Raw genomic sequence first — 6,513 nt, forward strand, 5'->3', positions numbered from 1 at the left:
TGTTGTTTTAAACCCCATGTAATGTGGTGCACTACTCTTGGAGTATGAGTGGTGTGAGGGACACAGGGTCCAGGAATAGGTTTACTCGTGGGTGAGGCTCGACCGAAGTATGTGGAGAGCAGCCATGAGCATGGCAGCGATTAAGTTCTGGAAAATTTGGGCTGCTGGTGCTGGGTCCCCTGGGTCAGGCAGGGGTCTCACACGCTCCCCTCCTGAGTGCCCTGAATGCGCTCCCCTCCTGAGTGCCCTGAATGAAGCAGCCTAGCTTGGGGTCCGGTGGCAAGGCTATGTTGTGTTGTTTTATGCTTTCTTTTAAGAGAGGACAAGGAGTGAGAAACTGTGTTCTGAGTCACAGGTCATTGACATTCTCTTGTGAAGTGTGTGTCTTTGGTAAGCTTTGTTAGAAAAGCCAAAAATTTCAATTAATGTTGCAAAAGAGTGAACTGTGTTGGAGAACAAAGGGGAAAATGAAAACTACCACAAAGTATTATGTCCTGCATCTTACAATGTTAAGCAACTTATTTCTCTAGTCAGAAAATTCTACATCTTTGGGAAAAAATATTTAAATGGATATTATTTTATCTTTAAGTCAGATTTAAAATAATTTATATATTCTTCCAACTCTATCTTAGAACAGATACCATGAAAACTTCTCTTCATGCTTTATTGCCAAGAAAATGATGCCAAGAAATTGATGCCAGCGGGGTCCCCAGATGACATATGTGAAGTGGGGAGAAGAGGAGGTGAAGAGAGGTGGCAGATTTATGGGATCTGCTGTTTTCTGTCTATCCCACTCTGCCACCCAGCAACGCCTGAAGAAAATCCAGGACTGTGAGCCTTGGTCCTTGCAGGAAAGGAATCTCAGTCCTAGATCACTCAGACTTTACAATCTTGCCTTTGTCTCAGAAAATAATTTCAGGAGAATACCAGCAGTGAAGTACAATAGCTTTTATTTAGAAGCTTTTGAGGAAGGGGAGGGAGAGAGACAGAGACACACAGAAAGAGACAAAGAGAAAGACAGAGAGAGACAGACAGAGAGAACATGTTCAAGAGAGAACATGGGTTCCTCCAGAGTGGAGAGGGAGCCCCAGCACACATCCCAGAATTAGGCATGGAAGCATGAAAGTCTGAAGAGGGAGGGCAACACATGTGCTCAATGTGCTCAGGCACCACATGTGCTCAGCCGCAGCACATGGGCACATGGGCTGGGACAGCATATATGCATGCACTTCCTTTGTTCAAGTTGCCTTTTATAGGGTTTCTCCCAAGCTGCCCACATGAGACTTTCTACCCAGGTAAGAGTCCCTTGCTGGGGCAGTTGTCAAGAGGGTGGAGTTGGGAGTAATTGGTGGTCTTCTTTGATACTTCTTTCCTGGACTTTGTTCCTGCCAGAGAGGGGTCCTACCTTTCTTGGGTCTGTGCTGTTGCCAGGTAAAGGTCTTATCAGACCTTAGTCCACAAGGTGGTCCTGACAGCCTTCAGCCTAATTGGTTTTATTGGTTTCCAAGAATTCATTGCCATGGGGGGCCTTCTCTATCTACCTGTCTGTATGCCTCAGAATCATCCAATTTTTCTCATCCTCTATTCATATAAATGACATGTAAATGACACATCCGAAAATAATACATTGAAAATAGAACATAGATGGTGCATATGTGCAGTCCATGTGTCACCGTTGTTGATTGATCAAGTGAAAGCATTTTAAAATTTAGACATGCTTATTTCAATTTCTTTAAATTTTTATCTAATTTTTAATTTACGTGCAAGACAGTTACTTTGTGAGGTTCTACAGATCTATGAAATTCACAAAAACCTTCATTCACAAAAGTCATGTAATCACTACCACAAGCAGGAAATATGGGGTTTTCATCCTTTTCCTATCCACTACTGTATAATTGTTTATAGTCAATCATTACCCTTGTCAAGTCGTTAATAAAATCCTCAAAGCTCCTCTGTATGCATTCTTAATCTTTCCTGGAAATAGTTCATTAATTCAGGTGCATACACAGTTTTGCTTCTCTCATTCCATGCTTACTTTAGTCAGGCTCCATATATTAAATTGCCTATCTAGGATTTGTTCTCTCTGGCTTATTTCTATAGTAGCAGTGCTAATTCTGTGTTTGTCGATTGACACCCTCACTGTCATCTACTGAATTTGCAAAGACACCTTTCCATTGAAAAATGTGTACTCTGGTTTATTAGTGGATTGAGGTTGTGTAAGATTTACACTTGCTGTTCTGACAGTGCATGCAGATACTAGACTATTCTTCTATGGCTTGCAGCAATGACATATTTTCATACATTAGATCAAATTCAACAGAATCACTGTCCTCCCATTGTTCATACATTTGTTCGAGCAGGCAACAGTAACGTCTCCATTGTGAGACTTGTTGTTACTGTTTTTGGCATATAGAATATGCCAAGGGGAGCTTGCCAGGTTCTGTTGTGCAGGCAGGATACTCTTGGTAGCTTGCTGGGCTCTCCCAGAGTGATGGAGGAATCAAACCGGGGTCAGCCACATGCAAGGCAAATGCCCTACCTGCTGTGCTATCAATGGAGTCACAACAACAGAATCAAAAGAAACAATTATTTGACAAGAAACAGTTTGTTACAAGTCAAAATTCAAACATCCTGAGCCAAGAGTTGACTGAACTCTTGCTGTATGACTACTTTGGGAACATTTCCCTTGAATTAGCTCCTTCTCCAACACATCTATAAATATGCCAAATACTTTGTTTTCTTTCTTTGCCTAGAATCACTATTGAAAATAATTTTCCATTTCTATTAGTGCTGCAGCTAATCTGTCACTGCTGCTCTTGGTGACCTCTGCTCCATTTCAACTCTGTTCACACAGAGGTTGCCATTGCGATGTCTTAGAATGATGTGATACATATCATTGACAGTGTATACCTAGTGGTGTACAATCACTTGAGTATAAGAGTAGTCTAAAGTTTGAGAAAATCACTAATTGTATGTATCTCTGTAGATTTTACTTCTCTGGACTTCTGTGTGAACAATAGTCCTACACTGAATAACACATATCTAGAACAAACTCATCTTGCAACTTGAATTTAACATAAACTGAATACAACTTTTTCGTTTTCCCCTTTAGTCAAGCTGTGGAAACCGTTGATCAATTTGCTGTGCTTGTTAGTTTTGCTACTTTAGCTAGTTTTTAGTTTTGCTACTGTGTTAGTTAATCTATGTCCTATATATTGAACCTTGCAGTATTTGTCTTCCTGTGACTGAATTATTTCACTTATGCCATAGCATCTTCTGAACTCAAGCAAATTATAAATGAAAAATATTCCCTTTGTGAAATATGACTGAGCCATTTTTCATTATGTACACATTTTATCTATCCATTTATTTATTTATAGGTTTTTGTATTCTTTTCTTAACTTGGTTATTGATTACAAAAGAGAGTGCAGGAATTTCTTTAAAAATTCCTATTTAAATTTTTTTAAATATACCTCAGAAGTTGGACTCTTACCTTCTTCTCACTTTTCTTTTTTTCTTTCTTTGATAAAATGCCTGTAGTGTTCTAGACAATCAAAATTTTATTGTAGTTTTCTGACCATTAATGCATATTTTTCTGTATATCTATTGGTCATTTGTATGTTATCTTTGTAGTAGAGTAAATTAAAATCCTCTAATAGAGATATTTGTTTCTTTTTGTGATTGAGTTGTAGAGCTCTACAACCATTTGTTGACAAATTTTTTTTTCTGTATCCAACTCTCTTGCAATCTTTGTTCAAAGTAATTCATGTGAAATACTCTCTTTACAAGGAAATAAAATTAATTCTCATTACAAACATTCTTTGACCAGTTTATTATTGAACAGTACTTTAGCATTTTCTCAAGACAAAGAAGAAATAGTTAACAACAAAGTCTCCAAATGGAGACGTTACTGGGCCTGCTCGAGCAAATACATTCTCAATTGTAATTTATCACTTTGTACTGTTTTCAAATTGTGAACTGCCTACTTTATTACTCTATGTCTATAGGCATAAAGGAATCAGATTAAATTAGGGCCACTGTCTTTGGTTAAATAAATATGTATTATTCAACTTTAAGAAGATTTAAATCAATCTATATTCAGAACATGGATGGAACTTAAAGATATTATTCTGAATTATTGCCAGTTAGAAATAAAAGGATAGATGCAGAATGATTTCAGTCATATATGGGACCTAAAGATACACAGTAAGATAGAATGAAAGGACCAAAAGTAGTACAGTAGAAAACCTGATCTACACATTTGAGTTGGGGGTTAAAAAGGAGGGGTTTTGGGGTCGTTGGGAGAGAGAAGCAGGTACAATTACAATGGATGTGGTGTTGGGATTATGTATATGGAGAAATACCTCTAAATCACAGAACGTTCATTTAAAAAAATAGTTTTTATTTTTGGTTACACTCGCCCATGCTCAGGAATTACTCCTGGCTCTGCACTCAGAAATTGTTTCTGGTGGTGCTCAGGGGACCATATGGGATGCCAGGGATCAAACCCAGGTTGGCTTCATGCAAGTCAAATGCCCTCCTTGTTGTACTTTTGCTCCAGCCCCTCAGTGAAATTTTTTAAATAAAAAACTTGCTGGAAAAATGAATAATATTGGGAATCTATTAAGAATAGTACACAGAGAGCATAAAAGCAATATTGCTTTATTATAAAAAGTGCATGTACATATGCCAAACACTTAATTAACATTTTCACATTTCTTGGATAGATGCCTACAGCTGAGATTAATGCACCAGTTCTATAAGTTTTAGTAAAACTCCATTGTGACTGAGCCAAACTACAAGTTATATGGTGTATAAAGTTTATAAGGGGTTTTGTTTGGTTTTATGATCACACCTGTGGTGCTCAGGGTTCTCTGCTCAGAGAGCACCCAGGGTGCTGTTTGGGGGATCAAATGTGGTATCAGACATGGAATTCAGGTCAGCCACATACAAGGCAAGTGTCCAACCAGCTGTACTATTTCTCTAGTCCATGTGAGGTTTTCCTTGATATTAACTATCAGTCCAAGTGCTCATTGATGAATGACTGAATAATGAAAATGTTGTAAATATACATACAAGTAAATAGTACTCAGGAAGATAAAATCTGCAACAACATGGATACATCCTGAGGTTTTTCTACTATGTGAAAGAATCCAGAAAGACAAACATTGTGCAATGTCACTTATGTGTGAAGTATAAATAAACAAAGCAAAACAAAAATATATCTTTAGAGTCTGACAGCAGTGAAGTGAGCAAGCACAGTGAGTAGGGTAGAAGGAATAAATATAAGCATGATTTCATGGTAGTAAATGACAAGTAGACCTTTGGTTAATGGGAGTAGCATAGTTAATACATTTGTCTATGAACTTTTCTTTACTGAATCTCTTTACAGCATTGCAAACTAATTTCACCTTTATTTAAAATACATGCATATATATTTATACAGAGAAAGTGGTATTGATCCATATGAATCTCTAAATATATATTTCACTGCATCACTGTATCACTGTCATCCCGTTGTTCATCGATTTGCTCGAGTGGGCACCAGTAACGTTTCCATTCATCTCTTTTGCATGCTTAATGCTCGACGGCATATTGGGGGCTCTTTCAAGGTCAGGGGAATGTGGACCGTCATTGTTACTGTTTTTGGCATATCGAGTATGCCACGGGTATCTTGCCAGGCTCTGCTGTGCGGGCGGGATACTCTCAGTAGCTTGCCGGGCTCTCTGAGAGGGATGGAGGCTTTTGTTTAGATATCTTTATTTATTTTGTTTAGATATCTTGATTTAATTTTTGGTTGTTGTTAGACAATATGATTGTAATAATATTAAAGTTTACTTTTTTTTAATTGAATCACTGTTAGATACACAATTACAAAGTAGTTCATGATGGGGTTTTAGTCATGCGATGCTTCAACACCTACCCCTTCACCAAGTGTACATTTTCAGCCATCAATGCTCCCAGTTTTCCTCCTCTCACCTTGCTCCCTCTCAATCCCTTTCACTCCCCAATCTACATTTATGGCAGACTCTCTCTTTCTGCCTCTATCTCTCTACCTCTCTCTCTTCTTTATTTTTAACAATCATTTAAATTATGTCTTTTAAACAATTGTTTCTTTTTTTAAAAGACACCATGATTTACAAAGTTGTTTATAACTGGGTTTGGGCATCTAATATTCTCACCTCCCGTTTCCAAACGCCATTAGCCCATCTCCCCTTCATTGATTGGAGGTTTTGTGCTACCCCCTGAACCTGACTCCTTGATATTTTCCATTTTGACTCTTGTAGTGTGTGTCCAAGGCTTTCCCTAGTGCTGGTTTAGGTAGACAGATACCACACCTCAATCTGCAGATGAGTCAAGGCTCCTCATTAGTTTCAGACCTACTCTTTTTGCTTTCCATCTCAATTTCCCTCCTTCCTGGGCATTTCTGTTTCTATAATCTGGAGTCAATGTTTTATTTATATTTGATACTTTTAATTTCATGGTCTAATTCCATATATACCAGAGATTGTG

The sequence above is a fragment of the Sorex fumeus genome, unplaced genomic scaffold (assembly GCF_029834395.1).
Source record: "Sorex fumeus unplaced genomic scaffold, SorFum_2.1 ptg000205l, whole genome shotgun sequence".
Taxonomy (NCBI): Eukaryota; Metazoa; Chordata; class Mammalia; order Eulipotyphla; family Soricidae; genus Sorex; species Sorex fumeus.